The sequence below is a fragment of the Sorex araneus genome, chromosome 5 (assembly GCF_027595985.1).
Source record: "Sorex araneus isolate mSorAra2 chromosome 5, mSorAra2.pri, whole genome shotgun sequence".
In the NCBI taxonomy this organism is placed as follows: domain Eukaryota; kingdom Metazoa; phylum Chordata; class Mammalia; order Eulipotyphla; family Soricidae; genus Sorex; species Sorex araneus.
The window spans coordinates 98,568,366-98,586,884 of record NC_073306.1 but is presented as its reverse complement, the minus strand read 5'-3'; the positions used below and the strand labels follow the sequence as shown (position 1 = coordinate 98,586,884).

General features: G+C 44.3%; 1 protein-coding gene across 4 annotated transcripts in view; it reads left to right on the top strand.

Annotated features, from left to right (window-relative positions):
* SPECC1 (sperm antigen with calponin homology and coiled-coil domains 1) overlaps positions 1-18,519 on the top strand; it is a 457,476-nt gene that overhangs the window by 331,525 nt on the left and 107,432 nt on the right. The gene's annotated exons all lie outside the window — the stretch shown is intronic.

Below are 18,519 nucleotides of genomic sequence, written 5' to 3'. Positions count from 1 at the left end.
AAAGGCTGAATCAGGGACCAGAAGTGGGGCTAAATCTGTCTTCACTCCACCCAATAAATTGTGTGCCTAAAAGCAAAGCTGTATTTCCTGTAGAAAGGAGGAACCTCTTTTCTATGCTCAAGAAGGCCTAAATACCCTAAGCTTGTCTTCTTGATAGGCTCCCACAATGCAGCAAGTCCACTCTGCTAAATAATCTTCCCATAAAGGATCATCATCATCATCATCATCATCATCATCATCATCATCCATTGATCGACGATTTTTTCGAGCGATCTCAGTACCGTCTCCATTCGTCCTAGCCCTGAGATTTTAGCAGCCTCTCTTTACTCATCCTTCCCAATGGTGTCACATTGGAGGCTCTTTCAGGGTCAGGAAATGAGAGCCATTACTGATTTTGGCATATGAATACACCATGGGGAGCTTGCCAGGCTCTCCCATGTGGGCAGGAAACTCTCAGTAGCTTGCCATGTTCTCTGAAGGGGAGAATTAGGCTTCTGGGAGCTTGGCTTTATAGTCTCTGGATGTTGGCCATTGATGGGATTACTCTGAGCCGGGGGCAGTTTCTGGGTGTGACCGCCTCGCTACTGGAAAATGGGAGATCTGGGTGGAAGAGGCCCAGTCCCTATCCAAGCAGGCTTGGAGATTGTAGCCCCGGGTCCCGCACACCTGGAGTCCTCTACCGGTTCCTTCATGTGTGAGGCTTGTTTCGAACGTGTGGAGAGGGGCCTTGAGCATGGCTGTGGCTGGATTCCAGAAGTCTTAGGCAGCCGGGGCTCTGCTTGGGGCAGGGAGGGAAACTCAACCCACCCCCTCCTGGTGAAGACAGCCAGACGCAGGAGCACGAGACTCTGCTCCCATAAAAGGTGTGATTCTAATTCATAGTGGTAGGCCTTGGCATTTTTTTCTGATGGTGGCTGAGGTGTGGCTCATGTGTTAGAGCACAATGGAACCAATGGGTGCCATACTGTACTTATTACTTATTTTATTTTATATGTGTGTGTGTGTGTATAGTAAAACAGATATTATTTGGAGGCTTTCAGGAAGGGAAAGGAGGGAGAGAATGTGAGAGAAAGAGAATGTGCTCGAGAGAATGTGGGCTTCTCCAAAGGCGGAGAGAGCCCCTCCATCTATCCCAGCCTTAGATAGGAAAGTCCATGTCTCAAGAGGAGAGATGCAGGCACCACGTGTGCTGGGCCACGTGGGCACAGGCAGCAGATGAGCTCATATGCAGCATATGCGCTTTTCTTGATGAGCAGTCCTATTGTTTATGTCCAGTCTACTGGACATAAACTGGATCTACTAACATTTAAAAATATGAGCAGTCCGGTTTGCTCATATTTTTAAATGTTAGTAGATCCTTGTGCATGTGTGTGCTAGGAGTATGTGCCCGTTTGTACTGAATCTGTATTTAGGAGTGGCATTACTGAGCCAGAGGACCACTTATTCCCGGAAAGTAGGTTATGCTAAACTTATTTTTGAAATGGCTATCAAATTTACCTTGCACTACTAATTTACAAAAGATCTTGTTTTCGTTATTCTCACCAGTTTATTAGTGTTATTCATCTTTTTAATCCTGGGCATTTAGATGAATGCATAGCTATGTATCATCATGGTTTTAATTTGTGTTTCCTTGCTGGATAATGAAGCTAAAGGTTTTCAGATGTTGATTGGACATTTCTGTAGGCCATTATGGGATATGCCTGCTAAGGTTTTTTGCTCATTTAATTCTTAATTTTTAAAAATTTTTATTAAAAAGCCATGATTTACAAAGTTGCTGATAGCTGAGTTTTAGGTATTGAGTTTTAGGTATACAGTAATTCAACACCAGTCCCTCCACCAGTTTTAGCTTTCTGTGGAGACCTGTGTTCCCAGATTCCCTCCCTACCCCAAACCCCACTCCAACCCCACTCCAGCCCCACCTGTCAACTTGACAGGCACATTACAGAGTTCATGGTTGGTGCTTAGGTATCATGTCTTCAGTTTTGTTGAATCTGTGTTTGGGCTACATGGCTATAAATCTCACTCGGATCACCAGTAACACTAAAGCCCTCATGCCTGCTCACCCATCACTTCTCACCCTCTTCTGCCCCCCCTTAATCTCTCTCCTTCTCTGTCCTTCTCCTCTCTAGCCACCAGAATCAAGGGTTGTCTAGGCATCCTCTTTTACCACAATCCATTCCTTATTCAGTATTCTATATTCCACAGATAAGTAAGATCATCCTGTATTTGTCTTTCTTCTGCTGTCTTCACTCAATATATCTTCCATTCCAACCATATTGCAGGAAATTGCATAATTTCATCATTCTTTGAAGCTGCATAATATCCCATTGTAAATATATAATCCATTCATCTGTCATTGGACACCTTAATTCGATATCTTGCTGTTGTTCTGAGTGCAGCAATGAATAATAGCATGTGTGTGTCCTCTGAGAGAGTATGTTTATGTCCTGGGGGTAGATGCCCAAAAGTGGAATAGCTATTACCCATTTTTAAAGCAGGTTGTCTTTTCTCTTCCTTAAGGTTTTTTTTTTTTAATGTTTGGATACAAGTCCTTTGCCAGCTAGAGATTATCACATATCTCTTCTTTATTGTGTCTTGAATTTCTCTTTGTTAAATAAAATTCTTAATTAGAATTGTTTTGTTGTTGTTGTTGTTTGGTTCACATCCGGCAATGCACAGGGGTTACTCCTGGCTCTGCGCTCAGGAATTACCCCTGGCAGTGCTCAGGGGACCATATGGGATGCTGGGAATCGAACTCGGGTTGGCCGCGTGCAAGGCAAAACCCGCTGTGCTATCACTCCAGCCCCTAGAATTAAGTCTTAATACATCAGTCTTCTTTATAGCCTGTTTAAGAAATCCTCAGCAGGGGCAGAGAGAGTACAGTGGAGAGGGCACCTGCCTTGCACAGAAGACCCAGATTTGATCCCCTGAGCACTACCAGGAGGAGGTTCAGAACTACCAGGTGTGACTCAAAAACAAAAGCAAAACAAAAACCCACTAGTTTTTCTACTGGGACTGGAGAGATAGGAAGAGATTAAGGCACTTGCCTTGCAGGTAGCCAACCTGGGTTCAATCCCTGAGCACCACCAACAGTGACCCCTGAGCACAGAGCCAGGAGTAAGTCCTGAGCACATCATAGTGTGACCCAAATACAAAACAAATTCTTTGTCAGGTTGAAGAGATGGCTTGGTGCCGAGTACACACTCTGCATGCAGGAGCCCTGAGTGTGATCACAGGCACCGCATGGTCCCATGAGCACAGAGCTGGAAGTATCCCCTGAGCACTGAGCACTGCCAGTTACTTCCTGAAAAGCAACAAAGCAAAGAAACAAAATGTACACAAAAATATATCCAAAAATATAACCTTTGTCCCCACTTGCTAAAGTTTCTAAGATGCTGCCAACCACCAAGCTTCGGGCAGTGGCAGGTCAGAGAAGGAGTCCAGGTAGCTCAGAAGCAGAGATGAGGTGTTCTGACAGCAGACACCAAATTCCTTGCCATCAGAATCCACCCAAGAACATGTGTCTTATTTATTTGTTCTTTGTTGTTACTTTATTTTCATTTTCTGTTTGAAAAAAGCTTGAGGGCGGTGCAGCGCAGAGAGAATACAGCAGGTAGGGCACTTGTCTTGCACACATCCAATCTGGGTTCAATTCCCAGCAGCCCATCTGGTCCCCTAAGCATCCTCAGTGAAGAACCAGGAGTAGCTCCTGAGCATTGCTGGGAATGGCCCAAAAACAAATAGAAAATAAAGAAGAATTAGAAGGGGCACGGATGTAGCTCAGGTGGTCGAGCACATGCTTTGCACTGTAAGACCCTGGATTTGATCCCTGATGACATGTGTCCCACCCCCATCTCTACCCTGGATGTGGCCCAGCACTACCAAGTGTGACTCATGTTAAGAGTGAGAGTCTGGGAGGGATACTGGGATCACCGGTAGTGGAGAATGGGCAATGGTGGAGGGATGGGTACTCGATCATTGTACAGCTGAAATGCAAGCACAAAAGTTCGTAAGTCTACAACTGTACCACATGGTGTTTCACTAATAAAAAAAATTTTTTTTTAAGTGAGAGGCTCCCTGTGTGTAAACCCACTTCTGATCCATCCCTTTCTCTCTAACCTCTTCTGTGGACTCTGTCAGCCCCGCTCTACAGGTGGACACCATCCTGGGAAGGGAGACCTTCTCAGTAATGACCTCACTGGGCATTACGATGGTGCTGCCAATGAGATAGAAATGAGAAAGAAGTCAGGGAAGAGGACAGACTGACTGCGGCTTCTGTCTTCCGGGTAACGGCCACAGGGGCAGCCACAGGAAAGGGAAGAGTAAAAGACTAGCCAGCCAGGAGTGAGACTGTGCCTTGACTGAGCTCTGGTGGTTTAAAGAAATGGATCAAGGGCAGTGTTAGAGGGACATGAAAAGGCAACTAAGAATTTCAGAAGGAATTTTTCCCTTAGCATGTAATATTGCAATTACATTGCAGGAAGGAATTGTACAATAAGATATTTCCAGTTAGTGGAATGAGATTTATTTCCTGCTGTATTTTTTTTGGGGAGGGGTGTGGATTTGCTTTGCTTTGTTAACATCATGAATTATTTTTACAGAGCATTTCACATTTGATGAAACATAAAACTTAATTTGCCTGAAGAGTATTTTTTATTCATTGTTAAATCTCTCTAGGTCTGGAGTGATAACACAGCAGGTAGGGCATTTGCCTTGTATGTGGCCAACCCAGGTTTGATTCCTCTGTCCCTCTCAGAGAGCCCGGCAGGCTACCAAGAGTATCTCGCCTCATGGCAGAGCCTGGCAAGCTCCCCGTGGCGTATTCTATATGCCAAAAACAGTAACAACAAGTCTCACAATGAAGACATTACTGGTGCCCGCCCGAGCAAATCGATGAACAATGGGATGACAGTGCTACAGTGCAGTTAAATGTCTGTAAATTTAGAGGGGATGAATAAACCATATGTGTCTAATTTATTTACTCTTTGCAAAACATACTCTGTGCAGACCTGTTTGTCTAAGGTATCTTAGAGGCTTTGTAAGGCTTATTCTCTCTGACATAGGAAGCCAGAAATAAATTGTAGAAAATTCAAACAGTTTAGTTCTTTTTGACAACTGGTTGCCACATTCATTTCAATTGGAAATAACTATCCTCTTTATAGCATGATAGGTTATAACTCTGTAAGCCACTGAGTGCTTATTAAGGATCTGTTCAGTGAGAGGTTCTGAGCAGTGAATGAAACAGGCAAAAGCTTCCACTCCTGTGGAATTTGTGTTCTCATGGGGAGTAAAGTAAAAAAGCAAAATATGTACTGTACTAGGGACTGGCATGGACAGTGAAGGAAACAGCTGGGAAGAAGAACGAAGGATGTAGAATGTGTGGACACAGCTTCAGGATGGTTAGGGAGGTGACATTTGAACCTGAGGTCATTTGAAGAAGGTTGAGGATTTTGGTTTTTCCATCAAGGTTCATTTCATGTGAGGGCCTGGGTTGGAAGTTCAGAGTGAGGACAGCGTCTTCTCAGCAGCTGTGTCAGTCGGGGCTTACGCTGCACAGGGTCACAGCTTGGTGTGGTGGACAGGGTTAGAGGAGCGGGCCAGAACTGCATGCTGAGCCCAGGTTCGACTTTCTGATGTCTCGAGGTCCTCATTCAGTATTCTAACACCAGTCCCCCCACCACCATCATTTTCCCAACACCATTGTTGCCAGATCTCCCAACCACCCCTCAGGCCTGCCCCCAGAGCAGGCCCACAATAATTTATTTTATATTGATCGTTGTTAATGAATGATCAAAAAAATATTTCTGTAGAAGAAAATTAGTGGAAATTGTTGTATCTCACCATGGAGACATTAAGTCCTTGTATGAGGGATTGCTAAGATGTTGTTATAAGCTGAGCCTTCTGTGTTAATGTTTTTGTTAGTTGAGATTAGTTGGCTTCTACATCACATCCCAGCCAATTTGGTAAACTACTATTGGATTATCAGTGTTGTAGAGTTTGCATATGTTTGGCATTTGCAGCCATGCATTTCAGGAAATCCAGAATATTTAATTGGGCAGTACAGCTGCAGTTAAATTTTTAACTGGGTAGTAGCTTTGAGGTGTGGATATGACTGACAGAGCCTCCAGAAATACAAAAATACGGGGTGAAGTAGCCTGTCCTAACTCCGAGAAAGCCTGATTTCAGCCACACAGACAGTTTCAGTTACATATGTGAGTTCTGGCAGATTAATTTCTCTGAGGCTCCATCTTGAGCTGATAGGGTCCACCAGGGGCATGGTAGTGATCTGCAGTGTGGGAGCGGGCAGCTGCTAGGGTTCTGTTTGGGTGGGAGCTGGCCCATTCCTCTCTGGGATACCCCAAATGTACATGTGAGCCCTTTAAAAGCCAAGTGTTTCTTCTGAAGCCTGACAGATTCAGTGCACTTTTTTTCCCCCAAGACCTCATCTACCAGAGGTGGATGCTCTAGTACTGAGCTTCTCCCTGGGCCTGGCCTCAACACACTGATGCAGGGTTTGAGTGTCAAGGAAGCATAGAAGGAGGAGGTGAGAGGCTGAGGGCCAGTACCAGTAAGAAGAGCAGGGCCTTCAGCCTGCTGAGGTCACCCCTGCACCCAGAGGGCTCTGAGGGCCCTGCAGCCTGCAGAGAGCAGCAAAGTGTGGCTGCGAGTCCCCAGTTCCCCTCCCACCCCAGTCTCGTGCCCTCCCACTTTTGCCAGGCTCTTCTCAAAGCTACCCCCAGACCCAGCTGGTGGAGGCTGCCTTTCTGTACCTGCTGAGCCCTAGACCCACTCTAGGGATCTGTTTGGTCAGGGCTGAGATAGGGGTTTCCAGATCTCACTTCCTTATTGAAAGCTGGATATCATCATTTTTAGGAACTTGTAGCCAGCTAAATTTTCAAGCCTCAAAGGTTGAGATTTCAGGTGTCAAGTTAGCACATCAGAGCAGCATTGTAGTAGAAAGGAATATATATGTAAAGTAATACTCAAGTTTAATGGGAAACACATGGGAATATAATTTTGCTAGAACCAGCTGAGTGTTCCAGGGGATGGGGGGCGGGGAGGTCATACGTGGCTGTGCTCAGTGGCTACTCCCAGCTCTGTGCTCGCTCTTGGGAATGCTGAGATCACCTGGGCCACCTGCACTCAAGCCCTGGAGCTTTCTCTGGTCTTGGCTGAGTGTGTCAGGGCCTTCTCTGATCACTGTCTTGGTGTTTTTTGGAGGGTCCTAAAGGTCCCAGCTCCATGATGAGTCCACAGGGCTGTAGTCAGAAGTCAGTGCTGGCGGGCCCTGAGGCCCACGGTGAAACATGCCTGATTCTCACTGGGAGGCTCCGGGGAAGAATCCACTTCCATGTTGATAAGTGCCAGCAGAAGTAGCTTGTTCAGTGGTTTGCCTTCTGGCTTTTCTTGGTGTGAATCACTAATGGCAGCCCCGGAGTCCAGCAGAGCAGCACCCTTGGATGCCACTGTGGTGCCACAGGCAGGTCAGTGCTCTAGAGGCCCTCAGGCTGGGACCCTACACTGCGGCAGGTCCACGCAGCTCCATCCACGCTAGGGCTAAGAGTCCAGAGCCACAGCCCCTCCTTCCTGTGTCAGTTTCTGGGTGTGGGTCTCTCCTCAGCATCCTGCAGCTTTGCTACTAGCGTCTCCTAGGCAGCCCACAGGCACTGGGGGGTCCGAGTGCCATAGCTGGATTTAGACTTACAAGAAGCACTCGTGTCAAACATTCCACAACACCAGACCTAGAGATTCTGAGCTTTTCTGACCAACACGAGAAACCCTGACCACACACACACACCTCAAGAGAGCAGGGAGTTCTTTAGTTCTGGGGTTTTCTGCTTAAGAGATTTGTTTTCCTATAGCATATATTGCTTATGTTTTTACTTTTCTTTTTTAAATTTTCAAAGCTGTTCATGACTGGATTTCAGTCATACAGTGTTCCAGCACCCATCCCTCCACCAGTGTACATTTACCAGCACCAGTGTCCCCAGGTTCCCTCCCATAACCTACTCCCCACCTCCTGCCTGCCTCTATGGAAGGCTCTCGCTTGCTCACTCTCTCCCTCTTTCTCTCTCTCTCTCTCCCTCCCCCCCCCATCCAAAAGGTTATCAAGAATACCCCTTACCTACTTTTAACCCTCAGATCTTGTCCAGGATGATCATTTCCAGTTATTATTGTCATAGCAGTCTCTTCTCTGTCTTACCTACCGTCAGCCCCACACACACTTGTGGTTAGTTCCAACCACTGACCAGTCCTCCTAAACCCTGTTTTCCCTGGCCATGGATATTAGTCTTCTACCATATATATTTTTTATATACCACAAATGTGTCTTCCTTCTTCTGACTCATTTCACTCGGCATGATACTCTCCATGTCCATCCATTTATAGACAAATTTCATGATTTCATTTTCCCTAACAGCTGCATAGTATTCCATTGTGTAGATGTGCCACAGTTTCTTGATCCATTCATCTATTCTAGGGCACTCAGGTTGTTTCTGGATTCTAGCTATGGTGAATAGTGCTCTAGTGAACACAGGAGTGCAGATGGTGTTTCTGTTGTGTGTTTTTGGGCCCCCAGAGCATATTCCCAGAAGTGGTGTTGCTGTGTCAAATGGGAGCTCAATTTCTAGTTTTTTGTTTTTTGTTTTTTCAGGAAATAAACGCTATTTTTGTATTAAAAAACCTGTTTCACCAGTTTTGTGGCTATAGTGTGTTTTTCAACTTGAAGTCTTCATTCCTGCAGAATTAAATGGAAACACTGTGGTGAATAGTTCAGTCACATAGTCAACTAACTCAGAAGGAACTTGGAGCACAATGATTGTAACTTCTGAGTGACAGAGGTCCTCCAGGCTTGAGCGCAGATATGATGCTTGTCTTTCTGAGGCTGGAGCGATAGCACAGCAGATAGGGCGTTGTTTGTCTTGCATGCTGCTGACCCGGGTTCGATTCCCAGCATCCCATAGGGTCCCCTGAGCACCACCAAGGGTAATTTCTGAGTGCAGAGCCAGGAGCCACCCCTGAGCACCACCAAGTGTGACCCAATAACAAAACAGAAAAACAAACAAACAAAAAAAGATGCTTGTCCTTCTGACTAGTGCTTTTCTTCAGGAGACTGGGTAGTCAGCTGCTAGAGAGACAGCTACTGACCAGTTCTTACTTTACCATATGTTACATCTTCTAAGTAAGCTAGTTATTTTTGGACCTTTTTTTTTTTAAAGTTTGATGTTAGGGGGGCAGAGCAATAGTACAGCAGATAAAACACAGTGTGATCAGCTCATAAAGGCCTTTCAGAGCCCCAGCTGGAAAGCCCCCTCACAGCCCCCACACCTGGAGTCACGTGCATCAAGGGCTGCTTGGTTTCCTTGAAGGCGCTAGAGGGGTCTTCAGGTCTTGCCAGAAGGAGCACAGGCCCAGCACCTGCTGGCTATGCTGTACTTGGACTCAGTACCCTGAATACGAAAGTGTTCCTTCAGTCCCATAGATACTGGAACTAGTTACAAAATAGGCAAAAATGTAACACTCTGTTTTAAACTAAGCATCTCATTCATAGTAGAAGAATGAGGTGTTACTTCTTGCCAGCATATTAGAAGAATTTTTTAAATGATTAAATGGTCCTACCGCACCATTGGCAGGAGTGTAGATGAATACTGCCTGCGGGGAGGGAAATTTAGCCAGAATCTCAAGGAGTTGTGCTTTTAACACAGAAATTGTGTTTCTAGGTATTATTTCAAATAAATAGTTGTGAGTATCTATAAAGTTAAATACTGGAAGATGTTTATTGCTGTTGTTTAGTTTTAATTATTTTTCAAAAACTAGAAATAATGCAAATTAGTTCAAAAAGGGGGATTCCATGAAATAAATTTTATTTTATTTTATTTTATTTTTTGCTTTTCGGGTCACACCCAGCAATGCTCAGGGGTTACTCCTGGCTCTGCACTCAGGAATTACCCCTGGCGGTGCTCAGGGGACCATATGGGATGCTGGGATTCGAACCCGGATCGGCCTCTTGCAAGGCAAACGCCCTGCTATCACTCCAGCTTCACCATGAAATAAATTTTATATGTACAAAATAAAATATTAAAAATCATGCATTGAGCAAATATATTTAAAAGCACTGGGGAAAATATACATGCTACAGTAAGTAAAAAAATTGATTTTAAGTAGTTTGTATAGTATGGTTCCAATTTTTAAATTTTTTTTTAGCACTGTAGCACTGTCGTCCCACTGTTCATTGATTTGCTCGAGCAGGCACCAGTAAGGTCTCCATCTATATATAGAGATATATCTATATATATCTATAGATATATCTGTAAGAAGATTTTTCCGTTTAAGATTGGTTGCCTTCTACTTTAAACCCCATCAAATGTGGTGCGCTATTCTTGGTGTATGAGTGTTGTGAGGTATGAGAGTCACGGCCGAGGTCCAGGAATAGGTTTACTTGTGGGTGAGACTCAGCCTGAGCGTGTGGAGAGTGGCCATGAGCATGGTGGTAGCTGGGTTCAGAAGGTTTTTGGCTGCTGGGGCTGTGTCCCTTGGGGCAGGGAGCGGCCTCACCTTCCCCCCTCTGGGGCACCCCAAGTGAAACAGCCTGGCACAGGGTTCATCCGTGTGGCTATGGCAGTGTCATTTCCTGCTCTCTTCTGAAAGAAGACAATGAGTCTCTGGATCATATTACAATTGTTAATAGCAATTATCTCTAGCTGAATTTTTCTCTTCAGTAATTCCTGTATTTAAAATTTTTAATGTAATTGACATGTAAATTATAAGGAGAATAAATTATTTTTAAGGCTGCATCTTTTTGCTTTTTGAATCTCCCAAACAGTGCTCAGTGGGAACTGGCTGGCCGGTTCAGTGCTGGAGCCCAGTCATGGTGCTGCTCAGTGCCAGCAGTGCTCAAGGCCACCAGGGCCATGCCAAGTGGTGCTGGTGAGGCTGAGGGATTGTGGGGTTGGGGATCAAACTTGTGGCCTTTGAACATGCAGGACATGTTGTTTTCAGCTATCTCCCAGCCCCAGGTTGCATTGTTGTAGCAATCAATTGCTAAAGGTTGCATATTATGTGATTCTTTTTTTTTGTTATTTTTGTTGTCTTGGGACCACACCTGGCAATGCTCAGGGTTTACTCCTGGCTCTGTTCTCAGGGGACCATATGGGATGCCTGGGATCAAACCTGGGTCGGCTATGTGTGCCTTACCCACTGTACTATCTTCTCTCCAGCCTCCAGACTGATTCCATTTTTTCGAGATGTCCAAAATAAACTCAACCAAAGTCCAAAAGTCAATTAGCGTTAAGGAGAGTGGACAAAGGAGGTTGGGAACTGAGTACTACAAGATTTCTTTTTATTTATTATTATTTTTTTTAGTGATGAAACTAAAGCATCTTTAATATCAAATGTTGAGAAACACATGAAAAAATTAAAACTCTCTTATTGCTGGGATAGGTATTAATTGATAGCAATCACTTTAAAGAATATTATGTCAGTTAAATTGTTAAAGTATATCTATCTATCTATCTATATGTATGCTATTATAGTGAAACCTTATTTCTGAATAAACCCACACATATACATTGAAATTGTATTTTTGATTTATAATAGCAAAAGTATTCATAGAAAAATTGTTAACTAAAGTATAGCATATTAGTATGCTCAAAAATGAAAACACAGCTTTAAGGGAATGACTTACAAAGATTTCTTTTTAGTGGTGGTGTTTGTACTTCCTTATGAATATATTTTGCCAGGCTCTACCTTGCAAGCGGGGTACTCTCAGTAGCTCGCTGGGCTCTCCAAAAGGGATGGAGGCTTTTAGGGTGGCCTCCAATCACCCTTACAGGTGTTCTCATGGTTCACGCCATATTTGAACCCCATCAAGTATGGTGCGGAAATTATGGAAATGGGTATTAAGTGTCTTTTGCTATGTCCGGAAAGCGGCCTGGAGTGTGGCGGTAGCTGGGTAGTGGAGGTAGTGGAGGTCTGCTGGTGAGGTATTTATCTGGCTCCAGTAGGGTGGGGTGTCTGTGTTTGATCCCTGGAGCGCTGGAGATTGACCCAAACATCTGAAGAATCTGCCACCAGTACTCGTCAATACACTGGCTCAGCTCTTCACATGCTACCTTTCCGTATGCAAGGTTCCATCCCAATGGAAAACCAGCAGGACCATTCTGCTGTACAAGAAGGGAGACACATCCACAACATCGGCAACTATAGCCCAATCTGCCTGATGTCCGTTGTCTGCAAGTTGTTCATTCGAGTCATCCTAAATAGAATAGGCAGAACACTAGACAAAGGATAACCATGTGAGCAAGCCAGGTTCTGAAAAGGATTCAGCATGATCAACCATATCCACACAGTGTCCATGCTCATTGGAGTTTCATGAGAGTTCAAGGTGCCGATGTGTCTAACGTTCATCGATTTAAAGAAGGCCTTTGATTGTGTTGAGACTGAAACAGTCGTTGAAGCCCTAGCCAAACAGGGCATTCAAACTCAATACATCAAGATCCTCCGAGAGCTGTATTATGGATTCACCACCAAGATCTCACCATTCTACAAGGAAGTGATCATTGATGTAAAGAGAGGGGTTCAGCAGGGTGATACCATTTCATGGAAACTCTTCAGTGCCACCCTTGAGAATGCCATGCAATGACTGGAATGGGAAGGAATGAAAGTGAAGATAGACGGTCGGCAACTATACTACCTCTGATTTGCTGATGGCATCATTCTAATAACACCAAACATTAGCCAAATGGCACAAATGCTGGCCGACTTCGACAATGACTGTGGAAAGGTCAGACTGTAGCTGAATCTCAGCAAGACAATGTTCATGAAAAACTAGTCCCTGATGTTCCATTTGCTCTCAACAGAACGAACATCTCTGAATGCAGCAGCTATGTGTACTTGGGTCGAGAAGTCAACACGAGGAACGACTTGGCCCAGAACTGCTCAGGAGGAAGAGAGCAGCATGGAACGCCTTCAAGAGCATCAAAAAAGTGGTTAAGGACAAAGAACCTCCAGCTCCAGGCACATCTTTTCAACTTCACCATTCTTCCTGCACTAACATATGCCTCAGAGACCTGGGTCCTATGCAAACAGGATAAGAACGCTATTTGGGTGTCCCAAAGAGGAATCGAAAGAGCTATGCTAGGAGTATCACGCTCACTCAAGTGAGAGAAGGAATCCAGAGTTCCAACCTCTGTCGACGATCAAGAATCAGGGACGCTGTCTTGTTTGCCAAAGCATCAAAAATCAGACATGTAGTGTGACTCAGAGGCGACCGCTGGACTAGAGCTGTTAACCAACTGGATTCTATGGGATGTCAAAAGACCGTGTGGCCACCCACCAACAAGATGGTCAGACTTCTTCTTCAAAACCTGAATGAGGGGCTAGAGCGATAGCACAGCGGGTAGGGCATTTGCCTTGCACGTGGCCGACCCGGGTTTGATTCCCAGCATCCCATATGGTCCCCTGAGCACCGCCAGGGGTAATTCCTGAGTGCAGAGCCAGGAGGAACCCCTGAGCATTGCCAGGTGTAACCCAAAAAAAAAAAATAACCTGAATGAACAGTTCAAGGCTCTTCCTGTTCCTGGAGCGAGCAGATACCGTTGGGCTACATCAGCACACGACAGGGATGAATGGAGATGTTACTGGTGCCTGCTCAAGCAAATCAAAGATCAACGGGATGACAAGTGATACAAGTGATATGAATATATTTTAAATTGTGCATATTAACGCAGTATTTTTTTAAATTTTATTCTTTAATTAGTGAATCACCATGAGGGTACAGATACAGATTCACATTTTCGAGCTTGTTTTTTCCTCATACAATGTTCGCAAACACATCCCTCCACCAGTGCCTATTCTCCACCACCAATAAACCCAGTATCCCTCCCACCCCCCAATCCCATCTCCCCCCACCCCACCCTGCCTCTGTGGCAGGGTATTCCCTTTTGATCTCTCTATCTCCAATTGGGTGTTGTGGTTTGCAATAGGGGTATTGAGTGGCCATCGTGTTCAGTCTCTAGTCTACTTTCAGCACGCATCTCCCTTCCCGTGCAGGATCTCCAACCACATTTTACTTGGTCTTCCCTTCTCTATTGAGCTGCCTTTTTCCCCAGCATGTGAGACCAGCTTCCAAGCCATGGAGCCAACCTCCTGGTGCTTATTTCTACTATTCTTGGATATTAGTCTCCTACTCTATTATTTTATATTCCACAGATGAGTGCAGTCTATGTCTGTCTCTCTTTCTGACTCATTTCACTTAGCATGATACTTTCCATGTTGATCCATTTATATGCAAAGTTCATGACTTCATTTTTTCTAACAGCTGCATAGTATTCCATTGTATAGATGTACCAAAGTTTCTTTAACCAGTCATCTGTTCTTGGGCACTTGGTTTTTTTCCAGATTCTGGCTATTGTAAACAGTGCTGCGATGAACATATAAATGCAGATGTCATTTTGACTATACTTTTTTGCTTCTCTGGGGTATATTCCTAGGAGTGGTATTGCTGGGTCAAATGGGAGCTCAATTTCTAATTTTTTGAGAAGCGTCCATATTTTTTTCCAAAACGGCTGAACCAGTTGGCATTCCCACCAGCAGTGTAGAAGGGTCCGTTTCTCCCCATATCCTCTCCAACAGCAGTTGCTTTTGTTCTTTTGGATGTGTGCCATTCTCTGTGGTGTGAGGTGGTTGTTTTGATCTGCATCTCCCTGATGATTAGTGATGTAGAGCACTTATTCATGTATCTTTTGGCTATTCGTATCTCTCCCTTGGGAAAGTTTCTGTTCATTTCTTCACCCCATTATCTGATGGGGATGGATGTTTTCTTCTTGTAGAGTTCAACCAGTGCCTTATATACCCTTGATGTCAACCCCTTATCTGATGAGTATTGGGTGAATATCCTTTCCCATTCTGTAGACTGTCTTTATATTCTGGTCACTGTATCTTTTGCAGTGCCGAAGCTTCTTAGTTTAATGTAGTCCCGTTTGTTTATCTCTGTTTCCTCTTGGTTGGTCAGTTGCGTGTCATCTTTGAAGAAACCGTTAGCTTTAATATCGTGGAGGGTTTTGCCGACCTTGTCTTCAATGTACCTTATGGATTGTGGTCTGATATTGAGGTCTTTAATCCATTTTGATCTGACTTTTGTGCATGGTGTCAGGTCGAGGTCTAAGCCCATTCTTTTGCATGTGGTTGTCCAGTTGTGCCAGCACCATTTGTTAAAGAGGCTTTCCTTGCTCCACTTCACATCTCTTGCTCCCTTATCGAAGATTAGATGGTCATACATTTGGGGTTGTGTGTAGGGATATTCCACCCTGTTCCACTAGTCTGAGGCTCTACCTTTGTTCCAGTACCATGCTATTTTGATTATTACCTTAAAGCAGTAAATTTTAAAAAAATGTTTTTGAGGGTTTTTTTTTCAGTCATACAGTATTCTAACACCCATCCCTCCACCATCATACATTTCTCAGCAACAGTGTCCCCAGGTTCCCTCCTGTCACCTCCACTCCAGCCTGCCTCTATGGCAGGCACTTCTCTCTCCCTCTCTCCCTCCTTCCCTCCTTCCCTCCATCCCTCTTTCCCTTCCTCCCTCCTTCCCTCCCTCCCTGCCTCTCTCTCTCTCTCTCTCTCTCTCTCTCTCTCTCTCTCCTCCTCCTCTCCCCCTCTTGGGCATTGTGGTTTGTAATACAGGTACTGAAAGGTTGTCTTGTATATCCCTTTACCTACTTTTAACACTTAGTTCTTGTCTGGCATCATCATTTCCAGCTATTATTGTCAGACTGGACTGGAGCAATAGCACAGCAGGTAGAGCATTTGTCTTGCTGTGGCCAACATGGGTTTGATTCCTCCATCCCCCTCGGAGAGTCCGGCAAGCTACTGAGAGTATCCCACCCACACGGCAGAGCCTGGCAAGCTACCCGTGGCATATTCAATATGTCAAAAACAATAACAAGTCCCACAATGGAGAGATTACTGGTGCCCGCTAGAGCAAATCAATGAACAACGGGACGACAGTGCTACAGTGCTATTGTCATACTGGTCCCTTCTCTATCTTACCTACCTCCGCCCCACACACACTTGTGGTAGATTCCAACCATTGACCAGTCCTTCCAACCTTTGTTTTCCCTCAGTAAAGGAGAAATTGTATGGTTCATGCATTTTATCATTTTTGTGGTTGTTTTGGTCTATACCCAGTGATTCCCAGGGCTTACTCTTGGCTCTGTGCTCAGAGATCACTTCTAGTGGGGCTCAGGAAACCATATGTTGTACCAGTGATCAAGCCCAGGTCAGCCACACACAAGGAAAGCATCCTCCCTGTTGTGCCATTGCTCCAGCCAACATTATATCCTTTTATAAGTCTAATTTTTTTACTTTAGGGAGCTTATTAGGAGAATGAGTTTGATGGACTGATAAAGGGCATGAAGGGATGGTATAAGAAACTGCTTTTTTGCTTTTTTTTTTTTATTTTTGGGTCACACCCAGCAATGCACAGGGGTTGCTCCTGGCTCATGCACTCAGGAATTAATCCTGGCAGTTCTCGGGGGACCATATGGGATGCTGGGAATCGAACCCGGGTTGGCTGCGTGCAAAGCAAACTACCCTACTCACTGTGCTATCACTCCAGCCCCCTGCTTTTTAAATTAAAAGTTTTCACAGTAGTAGACAGTCCTGGGTATTTTAGTGATGGTGAACATACAGCAACTTTGTACATCAAAATCATAATTGTTAGCACTATTGTAATTATGTGTTAACCAAATCTAAACTATAGTAATAAATTTTTTTAAATTTCAATACTAAGTCCTTTCAAACTTCTGTATGTATTTATGTGTTTAAAAATAGCCAAGGTTTAAAAATAAAGTCAAATGAGAGGGGAAGCCGCTCCGGGGAGGGAGTGTTAGCTTTCCCTGTGGGAGGGCTGGGATCTGTCCCCAGCACCATGTGCCTGAGCACCGGATTGGGGCTAACTCCCAAGCAAGACTGGATATGGCCCAAGATGCAAGTAAAGGAAAGGAAATTTACAAAGTATTGGTAGTCTAGCTTTTATTTGAGAAGTGAAAGTCACAGGTGTTCACTTTGTTATACTGAGTCACTTTGTGACTCATGTTGCCATGGAGCCAGGGCCTGAGCAGCATACAGCCGGGAGTGAGTGGCAGCATGGCTGGGAGGGCATTTACCTTGCATGAAGCTGACCCAGGTTCAATCCCCGGCATTCCATATGGTACCCTGAGCACCACCAGGAGTATTTCCTGAGTACAGAGCCAGGAGTATCAGGGGATAGCCAGGTAGGACACAAAAAGACCAAAAACAACAATAACAAAAAACCTGTATAGCCCGGTAGTTGTAAGAGGCTTTCAGGTATATGACCTACACACCAAAATTATATACTATCTACCCCTTAACAGAAAAAAGTTGACTGACTCCTCATACTTGTAGAGGCATACAAGTACCTAACTTGTTCTTATTCCAGGTAGCAAGAAACAGATGTTCAGATATCAGAATATTTACTTGAAAATGTGTGTATGAATCTGCTCAATTTCTGAACTTATATTGAAAGATATCATCTGGCAAAGGATAACTGCTATCTCAAAAACACACATTTTAAAATCTTTTCTTAACCTGTTATTGAAAGCTATGTCCCCTTTGCTGCTAGGGAAAAAAAGAAGTCTTTGTGTTGTCCAAAACAAACCTTATTTTGCATCTGGAAAGAACACCCACATTGCTGGCTGTCTTTTTTTTTTTTTTTCTCCTGTCTCTGTTCCCACTGCCTGCCAACATGTGCTTAGCCAATAGCAAGCGGTCTATGAGACATCAGGCCATTTGGGGCTTCACTTGTTTTCTTTTTTGAGACAGGTCTCTTGAGAGCTGAATGCACAATTCAAAGAGCATGATAAACTGATTGATTTGTTGTCATTAAAGTGGTTCTTCCCTGACTATGTTAGGAAGATGGATTGTTGGCCCCTATTCTGTGGAGGACCCCTCCCCTCATGGCTTTGCATCTGCAGTTATGAAACATGCTGATTTTTTAAAATATTTGAAATGGCACCAGGCATTGTCTCACAACATGGGGCCACAATAGGGTGTGTTTGGAAAATTAAGATGAAGGCCTTTCTTTCCTAAGTTGTGGTAGAGCTGGGATGCTTGGAAATCTCGTGAGCTACTCTTAGTTGTGTGTACATGCCCCAATGGATGAGATTCCTGAATAATGAAAATTATTTTCTGAGAAAAAAAATTGAAGATATACCAGTTTACAGAGATATCAGTGAGATTTATTTCTTTGTATAACAGATAGGAAATTACTTTTTTCTACCTCATCTACAGTAGAGGCACTCAGATAATTTTTTTATTTACCCTTTTTCAGAACAAAATATTTCTCAGTGCTCTTGGAATCCACCTTCTCCAAGGGAGCAGACAGAACCTTCTGGAGAGGGCGCTGCTCCTCCTGGGTCATGCCCAGTGCTGGGGGAGCGGTACAGAGGGGTGGGAGTGTGGAGGGCCTAACCAAACAAATTAGTTTAAAAAAGAAAAAAA